This window comes from Myxine glutinosa, chromosome 1 (genome assembly GCF_964187855.1).
Source record: "Myxine glutinosa chromosome 1, kmMyxGlut1.1, whole genome shotgun sequence".
In the NCBI taxonomy this organism is placed as follows: domain Eukaryota; kingdom Metazoa; phylum Chordata; class Myxini; order Myxiniformes; family Myxinidae; genus Myxine; species Myxine glutinosa.
Genome location: NC_136261.1, coordinates 186837367 through 186858280, shown reverse-complemented (window position 1 = coordinate 186858280; position 20914 = coordinate 186837367). Strand labels below are relative to the sequence as shown.

At 43.4% G+C, this 20914-nt stretch overlaps 1 protein-coding gene across 1 annotated transcript in view; it reads left to right on the top strand.

Moving 5' to 3' along the window:
- MTIF2 (mitochondrial translational initiation factor 2) overlaps nt 1–20914 on the top strand; it is a 113350-nt gene that overhangs the window by 996 nt on the left and 91440 nt on the right. The gene's annotated exons all lie outside the window — the stretch shown is intronic.

Sequence of the window (20914 nt, the reverse complement as noted above, 5' to 3'; positions counted from 1 at the left end):
GTGCTGCTCGAGCAGATGTTGTTCGGGCCGTCGTTTTCGGTTATCAGCGACTACAGAGTACGAGGAAGAGGGAAAGAAAGATAAACAAGTACAGATACATTCAAAGTACACCGCCCCCATGCCAAATAAGGCCAAGTAAAAAAAAAAAAAAAGTTTCTCGTCCGGACTTTTTTGAAAAAAGGAGGAGGGAGGCCCTTACTATTTTCTTTTTTTTGGCTATTTTTTTCCAAGATGGCTGCCATGAATTGAATGACCACTGTGGCTGACTTAAAGACTCTATAGTTTGTCCAATGTAATGTGAAACATTCCAGTGTTGATTGTTACCGAAAGGCCTGCAATTTCATTTCCAAATTAGCAAATAAATATATGTTTTAACTGAAATGGCATATGAATAGAATCAATCAATGGAACATGTCATGTGTTCCACCGGACAAACTGCCTCTGTGACATGCTATGCTGCCTCTGCGACAACAAACTCGATGTAACGGCCGAGGCATGACAATGTCTGCTAGATACTCGTCCAATTTTGCGGACACATCCAACTTGTCCTGACTTTGACCAATATTCACCTTTACCTGTAGACAAAATCACATGATATATTGAAAAATTTACATACTATGGGATCAAACAATTTATTAAAAAATAATACTAAAAAATGAGTACTAATTTTTCATGGGCTATCCTAAACAAGCAAAACAAGTGAGTTGAGTATGTGATTGTGAGTGCACCCCACCAACATGTATACACTAGCTAGCCCCTCTATATATACTACAACATGTTCTGTTAATATTTTTATTTTGCCATTCTTTGTGATTGTATTTTCTTTGACGAAATAAATGAAAAATTAATACTGCAGAAATCTAGGCCTACTTTATTAACTACAACAGGGCCTAGATACCTAGCTTCTCACTCAGAGACCCGCGTTGTACTGCCACCTCCCACCATTAAACCTACATCATAGGGTAGGACTATGGCCTGACTGTATTCACACTTCAGAATACACAAAACTACAACTAGTACTAGGCCATCCAAGTATAGCGTTACAGCTACATATGGATTTTTTAATGCACCAAGTATTTAAAAACAAGTACACTAGAAAATGTATGTCTTGATATGGCTTAAATATTTACGCTATGTCACGACGCCAACTTACTTTCGTTGTTTGGTATCCATCACCAATGTCATCTCCATCGTCAAATTCTCCACTGGCAAATTTAGCGAAGAGATCGTTCAACGTTCGCTTCTCATCTACAACTGATCTCGCGAACCAAGACTTCAAAACTTGTGTCGACGAATGTATACTGACACACACCAATATCGTTATATTCCCTACTCAAATTTGTACCATTAAAAGTATGAAATGCAAGATTTTTACACGTAAATTGCACTTGCCCAGTGCACAACCGCTGCGAGAATTGACCGTCTTTAGCACAAAGTGTCTGCGTTAAGCCGAGCATGTATTAACCAGGAAGTTCCGTTAGAGGGCGGGATCCATAATAGTTCAGATCATCAATGCACAAGATACGATCGGCAAACGCCCGGAAACGGCAAGTTTTAGACCGAGTTTCTTCGCAAAACGATTTTTAAAAAAACAAGTATATATTAAAAAAAAATAGTATTAAATAGAAACCAACCAAACAGCCACTTTATCTCCCAAAAATAAAAGTAGGCGGCGACCAAAAAGGAAGCGGACGGGGACGAGAAACCTTTTTTTTTTTTTTTACTTGGCCTAATTAAATATCCTCCAGCGCGGCATTGCCGGGGCGCCTCTGGCGACCGGCAATACCGCCGTGCACCTCATAGAGACTGTATTTGGAAGGAGAGGTGCACAATATTTGATTAATTGCAAAATTAAAATCAACAAAAGATTGTCATAAAATATTTTCTTCATCAATTGGCTAATGGCATAACTAAACCACTCGTGCTTCATCTGAATATGTAACCTATAGAAATTTAATTAAATAAGTCATTCATAAAAAAATAAATAATTAATTTATTAATCGATTAATTAATCAATAAATCAAAAATACCCTTTACAGACAAATCACTTGGTCATTGTCATGTCCAAATATCAGCTTCCTAGCTAAAAAGGTGGCTGAGATATTGGCCAGATGAGAAAGAAAATAAATAAATGATTAATAATGAAAATAAATAAATAATAATCATTTAAAATAAATTATAATCAATTGGCTAATATAATACGTAAACCACCATCATTTCATCCGAATCTGTAACTTAAAAATTTTAAATTAAGTCGTTAATCAAATAATTAAATAAATAATTGATGAATTATTGATTAATCAATAAATCAAAAATACCCGTTACAGCCAAATCACTTGGTCATTGTCATGTCCAAATATCAGCTTCCTAGCTCAAAAGGTGCCTGAGATATTGCCCAGATGAGAAAATAAATAAATGATTAATAATGAAAATAAATCAATAATAATCATAATTTTAAAAATAATTAATCAATTGGCTCATAGAACACAAAAACCACCACCATTTTATCCGAATATGTAACTAATTTTTTTTTAAATTAGTCATTAATCAAATAATTAAATAATTAATCGATTAATTGATTAATTGATCAATCAATAAATCAAAAATAGCCTTTGTAGCCAAATCACTTGGTCATTGGCATGTCCAAATATAAGCTTCCTAACTCAAAAGGTTGTGTGCAAGAGACGAGATAGAAGGGAAGTGGTGTGAGAATGGTGAAGGGTAGGCAGGGACAGAAATACAAGTTTGTGTGGCAAGGGTGCCTGGAGGGCGTGAATGGTGTTGGTGTCCTGTTTTCTGAGGAGTTTGTAGACAGTGTGGGTGAGTGTGACTAGAGTGAGTGATAGGTTGATGATGGTGAAAATGATGATTGGAAAGCTCTTGGTGAACGTCATCTAGGGATATGCTCCGCAGGTTGGTCGAAGCGATGAAGAGAAGGACAAGTTCTGGTGTGCGATAGAGAAGCTGATGGAAAACGTGAAAGATGAGGAAGTTGTTGTGGTAGGAGGAGACCTAAATGGACATGTGGGAAGGAGAATGGATGGTTTTGACGGAGTTCATGGGGGTTACGGATATGGTGTGAGAAATGGAGAAGGTGAAAGGATTTTGGAGTTTGCTGATGGAGCTGATTTGTTGATTTGTAATACTCAGTTCCAGAAAGAGGATAATAAGCTTGTTACATACACGTCAGGTGGGTCGACGACAACCGTTGACTACCTGATGGTGCGTAGGCGAGATAGGAGGCACCTCCGGGACCCAAAGGTGATCCCGGGGGAGGAGGCTGTTTCACAGCACCACTTGGTTGTCTGCGACGTAAGGGTGAAAGGTGCGAGGAGAGCTCGGCGGGTGAAGTACCAACCGAGAATGAAGGTGTGGAGGTTGAAAGAGGTGACACTAAGGGAGGCATTAAAAGAGAGGCTGAGTAGGGTCGAGGATGATGTGGTTGAGCTTGAAAGTGGTTGGATGTCAATGAAAGCTAGTCTGTTGGGAGCCGTTGGTGAGGTTTGTGGATGGACAAAAGGACCACCGAGGCACTCGGAAACATGGTGGTGGGATGATGAAGTTGGAAAGAGGATTGACGAGAAGAGGAAGAAGTTCAAGGAGTGGCAGAAGGCGAAGGGTACGGGAGCAGAAACAGCAGAGCATGAAAGTTATAAGGCAGCCAGGAAGGCTGCAAAGAAAGAGGTAGCAAAGGCGCAGGAGGCATGTAGGAAAATGTTCGGAGAACGCTTGGATTCGGAAGAGGGTCAGAAAGCAGTATTCAGGATTGCAAAGCAGATAGCGAAAGAGAGGTGTAATGTGATGGGGGTGAGTTGCTTGAAGGATGAAGTGGGACAAATCGTTGTCGACCCAGATGGAATTGAAGGAAGATGGAAAAGATATATGGAAATGCTGTTGAATACAGAGAATGAATGGGATGGCAACATAGAGAGTAACCCAGTTTTAGGACCGGCAGAGAAGATAACTGAGAAGGAAGTTGAGGAAGCGATAAAAGCAATGAAGGGTAGAAAAGCGGGAGGGCCGACGGGAGTTGTGGGAGATATGTTGAAGGCAGCAGGAAGTTGGGGTGTGAAGAGAATGACAGAGATATGTAATCTGGTGGTGAAAGAAGGCCGCATTCCAGTGGATTGGGAACTGAGTACCCTCGTCCCTCTATACAAGGGGAAAGGTGACCCTCTGGAGTGTGGCTCGTACCGAGCGATAAAGTTATTGGAGCATGGAATGAAGGTATTGGAAAGGGTGTTGGAGAGGAGGATAAGGAAGAAAGTGAAGATCGACGAAATGCAGTTTGGATTCATGCCAGGAAGAGGAACGACAGACGCGCTTTTCATTGTGAGGCAGTTGCAGGAGAAGTACATGGAGAAGAGGAAGAAGTTGTTTCTTGGGTTTGTTGATCTGGAGAAAGCATTCGATCGGGTTCCACGCAAAGTATTGACATGGGCATTGAGGAAGTTAGGAGTGGAGGAATGGTTGATCAGAGTCGTGATGGCAATGTACAAAAGAGCGCGCACAGCTGTAAGGACGAAGGACGGGAACAGTGGTGAGTTTGAGGTGAAGGTGGGAGTGCATCAGGGGTCGGTACTAAGTCCACTACTATTTGTAGCTGTGATGGAGGTGCTGGCTCAGAACGTAAAGGAGGGTTTACCGTGGGAGTTGTATGCAGATGATCTGGTGTTGATTGCGGAAAGTATGGATGGACTGAAGGAAAAGATGAACACGTGGAAGGAATGTATGGAGACAAAAGGTCTGAAGGTGAATATCGGAAAGACGAAGGTGATGGCTAGTGGTAAAGCATGTGGTGAGGTGGAAAGAACTGGGAAGTGGCCCTGTGCTGTGTGTAGGAAGGGTGTCGGAGTGAACTCCATTGAGTGTACAATGTGCGCTGAGTGGGTTCATCAAAAATGTAGTGGTCTGAGAGGGTCATTAACCAGTGTGGCAGCTACATTCAAATGTAAGGTGTGCACAGAGGGAGCTGCAGATGGAGGAAATGTTGAGTTGGATCTTGGAGACGGCGTGAAGCTGGAAGGTGTGAAAACATTTTGCTACCTCGGAGACATGCTGAATGGAGAAGGTGGATCAGACTCGGCAACGGTTGCTCGAGTGAGATGTGCATGGAAGAAGTTTCGGGAATTGAGTGGCGTGCTGATGATGAGGGGAGTGTCGTTGAAGCTGAAGGGAAAGGTATATGCTGCATGTGTGAGAAGTGTTGTGATTTATGGGAGCGAGACATGGGTAATGAACGTAGAGCAGCAACGAAGGTTGGAAAGGGTGGAAATGCGAATGGTTCGGTGGATGTGTGGAGTATCGTTGAGAGAGAGGAAGACAAATGATGAATTGCGAAAGATGATGGGAATAGAGCCTGTGATTGATGCTGTGAAGAGGAACAGGTTGAGATGGTTTGGTCATGTGTTGAGGAAGGATGAAAGTGACTGGTTGAGAAGAGTGATGGAAATGAATGTAGAAGGAAGTAGAAGACGGGGAAGACCGAGAAAGACTTGGCTAAAGATGGTGGAAGAAGAAATGCGGGCAAGGGGGTTAACAAGGAGAGATGCAGAAAATAGGGCAAAATGGAGAAGATTGTAATGGGGACCGCAAGGCTAACCCCCGCTCTAGCAGGGAAAATGGCCTTTAAAATGCATGTTGTTGTTGTTGTTGTGACTCAAAAGGTGCCTGAGATAATGGTCAGAAGAGAAAGGAAATGTATAAGTACTTAACTAATCGCTAATAATTAAATAACTCATCAATTAATTGATTAATCAAAAAACAAAAAATACCGTTTTTGACAAATTACTTGCTCTTGCTCACTATTGAAATTTCAGCTTCCTAGCTTAAAGGATGGCTGAGATATCGCCCGGCCAACCAAGAAAACAAACAAGAAAACAAGAAAATGAAAAATCGGTCACAGACCGAGGACTTGCCGGAATGTACTTTTTTATCGGCCATTTTGGATCATTTGTTTTCTAAACTAATTTATTCCTAGATTATGCTCAATAAATTTAATCTTGATCGGATGACGTTTTGTACTTGTCGAATTATGACGTCATAATGGAGGCACCTATGACGTCATCATTAACATATTTTATTCCCCATGGAGAGTTCTTTACAATGAGCCATGTCTCAATTTTTTCCATTCAGCACTTTTGGAGATATGGAGGTGCAAAGTTTTTCAGTTTTTCCAAGATGGCGGCAAAACTACGTGACCGATGGCGTCATCATTATTCTTTTTCTCCACCAGTTTATGCCGACATGGCGCTCAAGAAATTGCATCTTGATTGGATGAAGTTTTGTACTTGTCGAATTATCGAATTATGACATCATAATGGAGGCCTTGGTCCGAGAGAGATCACGGCGAGGTCACGTCTTTTCGAAGCTGTTCCATGCGTTCACGCTTTCGAAGCTAAGTGATCTTTCACAATTGTGTTTTTGTCGAGACTGTATCTATCTTTCGGTGTGTGTACCTATAGCGTATCTTTTGGAAAATTTTCGGTGCTAATTTTTCGTACATGTATACACAATTGTCGGTTAATGCGTATCGAGTATTCTGCGGCCTAGTACTCGTAGGCTTAGGCTACCGTACCGTCTCCGACCTTGTGGTTTTGTTTTCTCTCAGTGGTTCGTCGAACGCGCTGCAATTATTTTCGTTCTCTGTTTCGTCCCAGTCGTTCACCCCATACCTCCTTGTTTAATATCTCTACTCAAAAAAAAAAAAACCCAAAAAATATTTCCTTCCCAGGTCTTATTCGTTTATTTGTTGTTCTTATTTGTTCGTTCATTCTTCGTTCGCGTTGTTTGCGATCACGCGATCACGTGGTTAGAAATGTATAATCTCTCCGCTGAACAACTATTTTCTCTCATATATTATAACACCCTTCTCTTCTTCTCCTACAAAAGGATGCTTTCGTCTTGCTCACCAAATCTATTCATTCCAAAAAATATATATAATACCATCTCTTACAGTTCTTCCTTTCTACATTCCCGAAACTATCCAGAACTCCACCCCTCCTTCAGTGTCCTCAAACGTATTTTTGCCTCGAAGGTCTCAAACTCATTTTGCAAAAAATGTTCGTTTCCCATGAATCGTACACTTTTCAAAATCCAATCTCACCCCTCCCCTCCAAATCCTCCCCATCACCCATCCCTTTCAAATCTCCCCCCTTGCCCCTTCCCTCCCCTCCCTCCTAAACTCCCCCCACACCCCTCCCCTCCGAGACTCTCCCTCGCTCCTCCCCTCCTAGACTCCCCTCTCACCCCTCCTCCTCAAAGCATCCTCCCTGCTTCTTCCCCCTTCCAACTTTCACCTTCATCTCCCCCAACCTTCTGCCTCGCTCCTCCCCCTCCTCAAATAACACCTCACTGTGCCTCACCCAATCTCCATCAAACCTTTTGTCCGCCCCATTCTTCCCTTTCTCCAAGCTATTCTGAAATCTCTGAAATCTCTGACACACCTTCAACAGCTCTCCCGACCTCTTCCTCCTCTTCCACATCTTACCCTACTCCTCCCCCCCCCCTGTTCTGGACCCGATGCTCCCCCTTCCTCTTCATTAACGGTATGGACCTCAAACATCCGGGGCCTTCGCTCAAACTTGACTGATCTCTCCATACAGGTTGCTTCTGACAAACCAGATGTGATCTGCTTAACAGAAACTTTCCTCCTTCATGATGTCTCTGATGCCTTGGTATCTCTCCCAGGTTACTCCCTCCTCCGGTATGATAGACCTGAGCCTCGTCCTGGAGGTGGGGTTGCTATCTTTATAAAAAGCTCTCTTCCTCACTCACCCTCCACTGCCCTCTCTCCACCTCACCCCCAGGAATACCTTTGGCTACGGCTTCCCCTTCGCTCCCACCTTTTGTTCATATGTGTGTTGTACCGTCCACCAAACAGCGATGACTCCATCTACATCTCGCTGTCTGATAATATGGACCAACTTCTATCTACCCATCCCAACTCTCTCTTCCTCATATGTGGTGATTTCAATTGTCACCATGCCAGTTGGCTGGGTGTGGGTACCTCTCTCACCAGCCATGGCTCTTCAGCAAAGGACTTCTGCGACTCACTGGGACTGACACAATCTGTCAATTTCCAAACCCGGATCTCAGTCAACGGAGCATCTTCTCTTCTGGATTTGGTTATGACTAACTTCCCTGAAAATGTCTGCTGCTCTTCTTCTGCTCCAATCGGCTCATCTGATCATGTGCTTGTCAAAGTGGACATCTCTCTGACCATTCTCAGAGAGCCTCCTCACCATCGACGAGTCTGGCATTTCACTCAGGCGAACTGGCACGGTCTTCAAGCAGCCATCAATCATCTGGACTGGTCTCCCATCTCTACCGCCTCTGACATCAACTCATCCTGGGAATTCTTTCAAAGTAAATTGCTCTCTCTCATGCACAGATTTATCCCATCTCGTCTTCAGTTGTCATTCCCTTTTTTTTTTTTTTTTTTTTTTTTTTTTTTTTTTTTGTATACAGAGTCGAGGCTCGTCAAAGAGCTAACATTTATCAAACAAACAAGTCAAACAAACAAGCAAACAAAGTATATAAAAAGGGGAGCGGTCAACAAGATGGGGAGAGAAGGGGAGGAAGCACACAAACACAACATTTGAGAGTAGGGACATCGGGAGATGTGTGGGAGGGAGAGGGCCTGGGGGGAGGCAGGATAGGTATAAAACGCAAGGACACCAAGGACTTCCAGGAAAGAAGTCGGCACCTCAAAAAAGTGGATTTTGGATGAAATTAGCGGGGGTAGAAAAGATCAAGGTTTTGGATTGGGGAAGATAAGAGATGGTGGTGAACAGCCGTTTTAAAGATCTGGAGGGAGGAGTGGGATTGAAGAGAGTGAGGGAGTTTGTTCCAGAGGCGGGAGAAAAGAGGAATGAAGGAGTGAAGGTGAGCAGAGAGTCTTGATTTTGGCAGTTTAACCATAAGAGGGTTGCAGGCAGATCTTGTGTGACCTGTAGAAATATTTGGGGGACAGAGCCCAGAGAGAGCTGGGGGAGCAAGGCCGGAGAGGAGTCGGTAGAAGACAGAAAGACCACCAACCTGCCTGCGGTGAGTAAGTGAAAGGCCCTCGGAGATAGCGTCATCGCGGGAGATTCCAATGATTCTGAACGCTTTGGTTTCAACAGCGTGAAGACGAGCTAGGTGTGAGGCAGGAGTACCAGCCCAGAGGGGAGAGCAGTACTCCATTGAGCTGCGGATGAAAGCCTTGTATGTGGTGAGGAGCTCGGGTGTGCCAAGGAAGGACTTCGCACAACGGAGGATGCCCAGTCGGCGACTGGCTTTGGAGGCCAGCTTGGAAATGTGGTTTTCCCAGGAAAGATCATTGCAGATAGTGAGACCCAAAAGCTTGAGTGACAGAGCTTCTTGGAGAGGATTATTCAGAATGTAGATGGGAGGGTTGTCCAGTCGGTCTTTTCGGAGAGACATCGTAAGAGTGTGAAATTTGTCAGGATTGAAAGACATGTTCCACTTGTTTGCCCAGTCTGTGATTTTGTCCAGGTCTGCAGAGAGTGAGGAGGCTGCAGACTGCCGATCTGAGGGATGAGGAATGGAGCGGCAGAGAGTGGAGTCATCAGCAAAGAGATAGAGAGGATTTTCAAGAGAGTCAGAGAGATCATTGATGAAGACCAGAAAAAGCACAGGGCCCAGAACACTGCCTTGGGGAACTCCAGCCTGAACAGGAAGAGGAGATGAGAGAAACCCATTCAGGGCCACACGTTGACTTCGACTAGAGAGGAAGTCCGCCAGCCATGCGTGGAGATTTCCATGGATACCAAAGGAGGAGAGTTTGGTGAGCAGAGCGGGGTGCCAGACCGTATCGAAGGCACGTGATATGTCGAGGGAGACAGCTCTAATTTCCTGTTTGGCATTGAGGACCTCCATCCATTGTTGAGGACCTCCATCCATTGTTGAGACAGCAGAAGCAGCATGTCCAGTGTAGAGTGACCTGGTCTGAAACCAAATTGATGATCAGAGATCAAGCCATTGGAGAAGAGGAAAGCTGTGACAGATTAACCTGCGTGTCAGGTTTTGCGATCGATTCAGGAGAGAATCATGGGCCGTTACATCTCGAGAACGGGCCGTCGGCCATTTTGACTCGCGCGCTTTGAGTGTCCTCCCATCCATGGTACACGGAATCTTGTGGTGAGGCTGTTGCCCTGAAACAACTTGCTTTCGTCTCCTGGAAAGCAAATCCAACGGAAGGAAATCTCATTTCCTTTCACAAAGCCCGAAACAAGTGTGTGTCCACCCTCAGGAGAGCCAGGAAACAATATCTCACCGTTCTCAAGACCGAACTCTCTTATCTGTCTCCCTCTTCCAAATCCTGGTGGCGTCTGGTCAAATCTCTTTCTGTTGTTTGTTCCCCCTCCATCCCCTCCCTCACCTCAAACGGCTTAACGGCTGACTCCGCACGTGAAAAAGCTGAATGCCTCAACTCTGTGTTTGCCTATAAATCTTGTGTCCCAAACCCATCCCTCTCTGTACCCACCGTACCCAGTCGTACCCAGCTGCTCCTGGACTCTGTGTCCTTTCCTCCTGACAAGGTGGAAAAGTTTCTGTCAACCCTCGACTCTGATTCTGCAACTGGTCCTGACGGCATCAGCCCACGAGTCCCAAAATCATGTTCTTCCACTCTTTCACTCCCTCTTTCTGTTCTCTTCACCCTCTCTTTTGCTCAAGGTCATCTGCCATCTGCTTGGAAATCAGCCAACATCACCGCTTTGCACAAAAAAGGTGCAAAAACAGATCCCAGCAACTACAGACCAATCAGCCTTCTCCCAATTATCAGCAAAGTCATGGAATCCATCATTGCTTCAGATATGAAATATTTCCTCTGCTCCAATGGCTTGATCTCTGATCATCAATTTGGTTTCAGACCTGGTCACTCTACTCTGGACATGCTGCTTCTGCTTTCTCGACAATGGATGGAGGTCCTCAACACCAAACAGGAAATTAGAGCTGTCTCCCTTGACATTTCACGTGCCTTCGATACGGTCTGGCACCCTGCTCTGCTCACCAAACTCTCCTCCTTTGGTATCCATGGAAATCTCCACGCATGGCTGGCGGACTTCCTCTCTGGTCGTAGTCAACGTGTGGCCCTGAATGGGTTTCTCTCATCTCCTCTTCCTGCTCAGGCTGGAGTTCCCCAAGGTAGTGTTCTGGGCCCTGTGCTTTTTCTGGTCTTCATCAATGATCTCTCTGACTCTCTTGAAAATCCTCTCTATCTCTTTGCTGACGACTCTACCCTCTGTCGCTCCATTCCTCATCCCTCAGATCGGCAGTCTGCAGCCTCCTCACTCTCTGCAGACCTGGACAAAATCACAGACTGGGCAAACAAATGGAACATGTCTTTCAATCCTGATAAATCTCACACTCTCACGATGTCTCTCCGAAAAGACCGACTGGAAAACCCTCCCATCCACTTTCTGAATAATCCTCTCCAAGAAGTTCTGTCACTCAAGCTTTTGGGTCTCACTATTTGCCATGATCTTTCCTGGGAAAACCACATTTCAAATCTGGCCTCCAAAGCCAGTCGCCGACTGGGCATCCTCCATCGTGCGAAGTCCTTCCTTGGCACACCTGAGCTCCTCACTACATACAAGGCTTTCATCCGCAGCTCTATGGAATACTGCTCTCCCCTCTGGTCTGGTGCTCCTGCCTCACACCTAGCTTGTCTTCACGCTATTGAAACCAAAGCGTTCAGAATCATTGGAATCTCCCGCGATGAAGCTAACTCCAAGGGCCTTTCACTCACTCACCGCAGGCAGGTTGGTGGTCTTTCTGTCTTCTACCGACTCCTTTCTGGCCTTGCCCCCCCAGCTCTCTCTGGGCTCTGTCCCCCAAATATTCCTACAGGTCGCACAAGATCTGCCTGCAACCCTCTTATGGTTAAACTGCCAAAATCAAGACTATCTGCTCACCTTCACTCCTTCATTCCTCTTTTCTCCCGCCTCTGGAACAAACTCCCTCACTCTCTTCAATCCCACTCCACCCTCCAGGTCTTTAAAACAGCTGTTCACCACCATCTCTTATCCTCCCCCATCCAAAACCTTGATCTTTTCTACCCCCGCTAATTTCGGTCCCCTTGTGTTTTATACCTCTCCCCCCCCCCCCCCCCTCCCCTTCCCATGCCTCCTGCCCCCAAGCCCTCTCCCTCCCACACTTCTCCCTGCTCTCAAATGTTGTTTTTGTGTGCTTCCCCTTCTCTCCCCATCTTGTCTTCCGATCCCTCTTTTTGTATATTTTGTTTGTCTGGTTGATTTGTTTGTGAAATAAATGTTAGCTCTTTCACGAGCCTCGATTCAGTCAGTATCCAAGAAGAAAAGAAAAAAAAAAAAGAAAAAAAAAGTAAAAAATTGGGCACAGTCTATTCCAGGGCAAGACAAATATGTGTGTAAAGTGTGGCGATTCTATGTGCAACGATGTAGACGTAGTACTGCGCACAAACAGACAGTGTTGTAAAATAATCAGATCTCCAACAGGGTCTCAGAAGGTGAGTTTAATCTGTATCGAACACCAGCAATATCTGAAAGAGAATTAACAATGATAGGATCAATATATGTCAAGCATATGAGCAATAAGAGTATCATAATCAAGCACACAAGCAAACGACATGAAAAGTAGTTACCTTACCATTCTAAGCATACGCGTGGATAAAATGAATGAATGAATGATCGTTTTTAAGGCCATTTTCCCCGCTAGAGCGGGGGTTAGCCTTGCGGGCCCCATGACAATCATGGTTCCCTGTTTGAGTCAATGTTTTTATGGCCGGATGCCCTTCCTGACGCCAACCCTTGGTCACGCTCTTACGATGCGCAGGGATACGGTGTTCCTATTCTAAATCGGGGTACACACCGTGATCATTCATCCCAGCAAGCTGGTACTCAATTTGCCGACCTCGGAAGGATGACGGGCTGAGTCAACCCCCCTGGTGTTAATTCAGCGATCGACCGGGATTCGAACCCAGGATCCTCGGATCCCAAGCCGGCACCCTATCCGCTAAGCCAACACCAGGCTAAATAAGGTTGATAAAGCATGATAAATGTCTCAGGACTGCGCTTCACGTCTCGGAGCTAAGTTCTTATCATAGCTACGTAGTGGAGAGAAGCGGTAATGACGCCTGGGTCGCAACTTGGATAGAATTTCACCACAGACAGACAAACCAACCAACCAACCAACCAACCAACATACTTGCCGGAATTTTTGCCGGCAAGCAACAAACCAACCAACCAACCAACCAACATACTTGCCGGAATATATTCCGGCAAGTAACAAGAAAACAAGAAACCGGAGTGAAAACTGAGTACTCCCTTTCAGCGGGCGTCATTGCCGAGCCCCCTTTGGTGCCCGGCAATGACGTTTTGCAGTGCCTGGAGATGGCATAGGAAAGGAGCGGTGTACAATAAATGGGAGAGTCAGAAGGAGGAGCCCCCTACCAAGCTTGTCAATGTACTTCCCATTGTGCATTTTGGGGAGAAGGTTGCGTGTTTGTCGATCTTGAAAAATTAGGTTGAAAAATTGAGTAAAAACATCAATTCAAAATGCACGTTTCAATAATAATATGAATATACATAACAGATTTATATACCTCTGAACATTTCATTGGTTGTAATATAGTTGTGAATCCGGTCATTTTTGTTGACATAATGAAACACCTCTCTTAATCGCATGCCCACATAATAATAATAATAATACATTTATTTTATATAGCGCTTTTCAAGAAGCCCAAAGGCGCTTTGACAGAGTACAAAAAACAAGTGCAAAAAGACAAAAATCAATAGGTAAATAATCAAAGCAAAAGGAAGGAGAAGGAGAAGAGATAGTCAGGGGTTAAATGCTGTGGGTTAAATGTTGAATGCAGTGTTGAACAGGTGTGTCTTGAGTGATGTTTTGAATGTGGTGAGTGAGGAGGAGTCTCTGATGGTGTGAGGTATTGAGTTCCAGAGGGTGGGAGCAGCGATGGAGAAGGCCCTGTCCCCCCAGGATCTGAATTTGGTCCGCATGGGGGGGGGGGGGGGGGGGTCAGGAGGTTGGTACCAACAGAGCGGAGGTTGCGGGTGGGAGTGTGTCTGGAGAGGAGGTCAGTCAGGTAGGATGGGGCCAGGTTATGGAGGGCTTTGTAGGTCAAGAGGAGGATTTTGTATTGGATTCTCTGGGGGATGGGGAGCCAGTGAAGCTTGTAAAGGACGGGGGTGATGTGGTCACGGGTCCGGGAATGGGTGAGTGGACGGGCAGCGGAGTTCTGAATGTATTTGAGTTTATTGGTGATTATTGAGGGTGAACCACATACTTGATACTACTGGCTTGGAAAGTGATAGCAAGCTGAGGGATTATCCTGGAGGATTTTAGCAATGGGAGAAAATTTCCCTGTGTACAAAACAATGAGATTTTTTTCCAAACACGATGGGATTATACAAAATTGTTTTGAGATAAAATTTTACTCGCGCTCGTCAAATCTCATTATTCTGGGGGTATTAATTAAAAATAAATATGGTCAAGAAAACAAAGACGTGTGTGTCTTTCTGTATTCAAATAGACTATCTCACTCCCTGTGGCTTTTGTTGCGTAAATGATTAACCATGCCACAGATAAGTTTAACACATAAGTTGCCATGAATTAGCACATTTGATCACATTTAATAATACTGATTGAAAACATCAAAAGTCATGTAGTTTTAGGATCCAAAACTCTGGCTGTTACACACAGCTTGTGATGTATAGCAATGTCTGTACTCTCGTCCGTCATAATTGTAATGGCAGGTGACTTGTGGAGCTTCTCACTGACGGATTTGTCAATTGTTGTGGAAATGGCATCCAGAAAACCACAGGCTGATTTATAACTCGCACATGTCACATGTTTGTTCACTTTTAAATTCTCCAGATTTGGGGTATTAAGCTCTGACAACAAGGTCAGCAAGCTATTATACTTAGACAGGGGAATTGCTTCCTTCGACATCCAATACACCACTTTCAGACACGTCAAAGTACTTTCCTCTTCTTTTGATTTAGCCCCCTCAACCGTGAGTTGAAGATTTCTTCTCGCCAGTGGTGCTGCAATCGCTCGTTGGTGATCAGATGACGATATATGTCGGGTTATTGTAGTCGTTTTGAAATTATTTGTACCTTGACTTAGACTGTTGACTAACTTCTCCGATCTACACAGTGAACAATACATTTTGTTCTGATCGGCATCATATTTCATCCAGTCTCCGGATTTAAGGCCCCAGCTGTCTTGAAACGTTATTAAAGTTTTGCCGGAAGTAGCTGTCTGCACTGTGGCGGCCCTGGCCACTGTCCCGCTTTCGCCCTGCACACGGTCACTAGCTGGATCATCCTGGTTGTCCTCAGTGTTAGAACTACTGCTGGTACCTATAAAGAATCGTTTTATACTTTGCCCATCAGGCTGTGGTTGCGGAGGTCTCTTTTTTGGCGGCATTTTCGGAAAAGGCGTAATCCAGAAACGACTGCAGACAGCGAACACGTGGTTGCCGAAAAGCCGTCGTTTAATGCCGCAAAACATTGTCACGGCTACCGTAAAGTGTGAAAGCGAAATTAAAATGGCTACGGTCTGTTTACAGTGTAGAATAGCTTCGTCTTTGACAACTTCCAGACCTGACAAAAGCAGTAGGAAGTACACGAACGATTTGAAACTGTTTCACCTGAAAACTATACCGCGACAACTGACATGCTCCATGCGATTTTTTATCGCTCTGGCCAAAATTGTATGCGATATTTTCCAACTTTATGCGCGAATATCGCGGAATCGCGGCCAAAGTCCATCCCAGCAAGCTGCTTGCTGTTTACTTGTGGATCAGAACACACCCCTGTTTACTTGTGTGCCAGCGAGAATGCAGGACTTACAAAATGGCGTATGAATGTTACCGAAGTCCTGGTGTTGGCTTCGCGGTTAAGGTGACTTAGGGTCCTTAGCTTTAGCTTGAGATCTTAGGGTCCTGAGTCTGAGCTCCTGTCAGCCATTGAATTAACACCAGGTGGGTTGACTCAGCCTGTCATCCTTCCAAGGTCAGGTAAATTAGTACCAGCTGATTGGTAATGGTGGTTGCATCAGCGGCACGGCCGTACCCTAAGAAAATTATGTAAACAAGCACCCACAGGCTGCATATGAACCACCAACACCAGTGCTAACGAGATATTTTGTGCATGTGTTTGCAGTGATTCGGTTCTTCTTGCCAGGCACTTTTAACCTGCCAATGTTAGCGCAACAGCTGTAATTGAAGTTGTCTTTTCAAACATTTGGCAGCATTTAGACAAAAGATTGGCAATTTCAGGATGGCTAACTGTAATTTTTCTGCTCCTGAATGCAAATCGGAGTCACGGTAATTTGCAATATGAAAAATATCCATAGATGAGACTGAGAGGTGTAGATTTCCTATCATTTCCTGTTAATACAATTTGCGGGTACAGGGAATATATATAAAACACACGCACATACTCATTGATGCTTCAACTTTTAGCAATAAATGCAAAAATCTTATATAATTTCTCTCGTGACCCCGGAACCAAACAAAAATATACATTTGCAACAGTCCCTACAGCTCCCGTAGCTCCCTCCATCCCCACTCCTTCCTCCTCAACATGATCAATAGTAAATATCATTTTTAACTTACCCTGCACATTCAAAAGCTCCTAGTTATATCCTTTTCATCTGTGCTCAGAAGAAGCAAATCCAGATACACCGTATATTCACCAGTAGCGATCCATCGGGGGTTGTGCAGCACACGCCCGTCCCCTTGCACAGACCCATATGGTTGGCAATTTGCAATACAAGTAGCTTCCAGTTTGGCGAACTGAGAAATTTCTCCAACTCGTCTGTTGTGCAGAGCCACATCCCTTTCTCGCAGGTATGTTTCCAAGTATTTAGTGCTTCTTGTATAATATTTGTGAGCCATTATAAGTAACGCTCCTTATCTCCCACACGCAATATACGTTATGGTGCCCTGAATGCTGGCGTTTCTTGAGGTTTCTGTGCATGCACGCTAAACATTCAGAGGCGGAATACGTCATTCTAAAAGTTACTTTTTGATGAGAAATGTGGATAATACTGAACCTTCAAAATGACGTCTGAGTGCTAAACTAAGCCTTTTGCGCATGTGCTGTGTGTGTGTTATCAGTGACTCAGTTTGGCTAGTTGCACACTTTTAACCTGCTTTTGCTATCGTGGAATTTGTAATTCAAATAGTCTTTTCAACATAATTTAAAGCATTTGAACGAAAGAGTTGCAATTTCAAAATAAATAGCCATAATTGTTATATTCCTGATTGTAAATTATACTCATGGAAATACAGCAAATACAAGAAGTATCTGTGGATGAGAGGTGTTGGGTTTGTATAGTTTACTGTTAATCCCAGCTGGCGGCAGCAGTGCATATAACATGCATCCACTATACACATACACATTCACAAGACACGGATGATAACTTCTCCTTTTACCAATAGATGCAAAAATCTTGTATAAATTATTTTGTAGCCCCAGAAACAAACAAAAAAAAAAACACCTTTAGAGGCCATTTTTCCCCGCAAAGCGGGGGTTGGCCTTTTTCGGGAACCATGGTTGTTGTTGTTTTTTGGTCCCCTTTTTGAAGCAATGTTTTACGGCCGGATGCCCTTCCTGACGCCAACCCTTTTTGCCGCCTTTAACGACAAACAGGGAATTACCAGTGAACTGGTACTCAACTTTGAACTTTGAACTGGTACTACAACAGGACTTTGTAGCCCCAGAACCAAACAAAAAATACATTTTTAACGGCACTCACAGCTCATACTCCCAGCCCATACACGTGAAAAACCACAAATTCACAAAGCACAGGGACAAGAATATAGAAGCAGGTCGCATTTTATCTACCGTGAATACATGGGGACTGCAAATATGAATAAAATGATGATGATTTTAAAGGTCATTAAAAAATCCGGAACTTTAGCGCTGTTGAAGCAGTCTTATACATCGACCTTATACACGACCCGAGGTTTTTAGTAATATTAAGAAGGTGATTTGTGTTTTACAGTCTTCGAGCATAGAATTCAATTTAAATAACATAAAGATTGTAATAGTCGTATACATAAATTAATTCCAGAGTTTACCAGCATTGGCGCAGTGGTTTTTACATCACCTTATCTAACACATTACATTAGTTTTTCGTTCCTGTTGTTTGTCTTTTATGACGTCCTTAAAAAGAGTAAGTTTCCTGTTTGAAATTGTTTTCAATTTTGTTTGACTAACAGTCGCAATCAGGAGGATTTCATGAGCCAAAGTACTGTAAAACAGCAGCCACGTCTTCAACTTCAATCACGAAACCATTCGTGTTACGATTATGTTCAAAAGATAAACTTCAATTTAAATATGTAGTTCCTCGAACATAAACCAGCGTTTGTCGACAGACAGATGGATGGACAGAAGTGAACCAATTGCTTAACCCCACGTTTCATTTCGCGTGCCTGAGGGAACAATTAATTATTTGTTATAAAATATCCTTTTTTCACATGTTTCACTTCATTTCTCATCCTCATTGAGATTCACAAATAAACGTGCAATATGTTTGTGAAGTACAACATGTTTTTTAAAATTAAACTATGTCGGCAAAGTAATGGATAGGCATGCTTAGTCATCTATTGGAAGCATGAAAAATTGATGGTATTCATTGAATACTTACCCGACACAGTAAACTAGGTGCGAGCCAACTCTTCTGTTTTTGAACATTTTCTTTCTTTGATCCAATATGGCTCCAGGCTATGTGAGCAATTACATCATAAATTTATATTCTCCAACAGAAATGTTGCGTAGATCACGCTCACTAAATTTCAAACTGATCAGACTAAGTGTTATGTTGTTCCTGTCAAATTATGACGTCATAATAAAGGCACCAATGACGTCATCGTTAACAACACCTATTCCCCATGTAGAGTTCTTTACAATGGGCATTGTTTCAATTTTTTTTTCCATGGAGCGGTTTTGGAGATAGAGGTGCAACGTATTTTGGTTTTTCCAAGATGGCGCCTGTACCACGTGACCAGTGACATCGTAATCATCATTAAAATATTCTACAGGAGGAAACGCTTCTATGGTGAAAATGTAGTGTTCATCGGAACAACAATTGCAGAGAAAAATAAATTTATACTGATCATCTGAAGCGTTATACTTGTCGAATTATGACATCATAACAAAGGCACCGATGACATCATCATTAAGATATTTTATTTCCTATGGGGATTACTTGACAATGAGCCATGGATCAATTTTTCCCATGCAATGGTTTCAGAGATGTAGTGGTGCAATGTCATTCCAAGATGGCACCTGTACCCTTTGACTTGTGACGTCATAATTATCATAAAAAAATTATACAGGAGGAGGCGTTCTTGCGGTACAAATTTAGTGTCCACCGGACTAACAGTTGCAGATGAATTTTTTTTTTTCATACTGATCAGATCAAGCGTTGTACTTGTAGAATTAAAAACCTTGTACTTGTAGAATTATGACATCATAATTCATGTACCAATTACATCATCATTAACATATTTTATTCCCCATGGGGAGTACATGACAATGAGCCATGGTTCAATTTTTTTCCATGGAGCGGTTTCGGAGATATAGAGGTGTAATGTTTTTTCGTTTTGCAAGATGGCGCCTGCACCAGTGACCTATGACGTCATAATCATCATTAAAATATTATACAGGCAGAGTCACTCATATGGTAAACTTTCGTGTCAATCAGACAAACGGTTGCCGAGAAAATGAATTTTAAAAATGCAGACACGTACACCACACGTACGAATGCCCAACCCTACTTTTCGCTTCACGAGCACAGGGTAATGACTGTTATTATGATGCATAACTCATAATGTAACTGACAAAATAACACATAACTCCGCCAGGCTGAACAGTTTATATTTTGAATCCCACTGATAGGCCGGATCTGGATCCGGATCTGAACCAAAATCAAATCGATTTGTTTTTGTCACATGACCAACTCATCCACCTAGTTTTGTTATGAGTCGTCCACAACGTTTTGAAATATCATGCTGTACAGTGTATCGTTTTTGGCCCTGTCACTCAATGGTGAAGAATCACTTTACAAATTAAAGAAATTGTCATATCCGAATCTGTATTTGGATCTTCATCAAATCAGTTCTTCCTTGTCACACACTCAACTTGTCCACCAAGTTTTGTCCAAATCTGCCCATAACTTTTCGAGATATCATGCTGTATTTCATTTTTCCCCATCTCTCAATGGTGAAGATTCACTTTTAAAAATCCTCAGATCTGGATCTTCACGAAAATCTAATAATTTCGTCCTTGTCACATGCAAAACTTCTCCACCAGATTTCGTCCGAATCCATCCATGATGTCTTGAGATATCCTGTTTGCAGACAAAAACATACAAACAGACAAACAGACGGGTTAAAACATAAGTTCCGCCCACCTTCGGTGGCGGTGACGACAAACATATATATATATATATATATAGTTGTGGATATGAGGATTGTGTTTTTTTTGATTGTTTTATTCTGGACCCTCCTGCCTCCAGTTGTGTATAAAGGTCAAAGGTCGTTCCGTAGTTATTTCATAAGCACCCACGTAGCCAATAATAGATTTCCTCCTTGTTGACAGTTATTTCCTTATTCTGTGTGGTAGGCTAAGGATTTGTTTTCCATTAATTGACACTCCATTGCACCGAATTCAAATAGATAGATCCCCTTTCATTTTCAATTAATAAAGCCGCAATTGCCAACTGCATTCACCGCAACTCCATTAGCCACGAGGTAGGCTCGGAGAAGAAGGGGGAGGAGCTGCCGAATCCTGGGCGTGCCCGCCCATCGTCATCAAGGGTGGAGCCAGAGGTCCGTGCCGACCAATCAGGGCCGAGGCGAGCTCACCGATGGGCGTGTTCTAGCGGCCGGCGG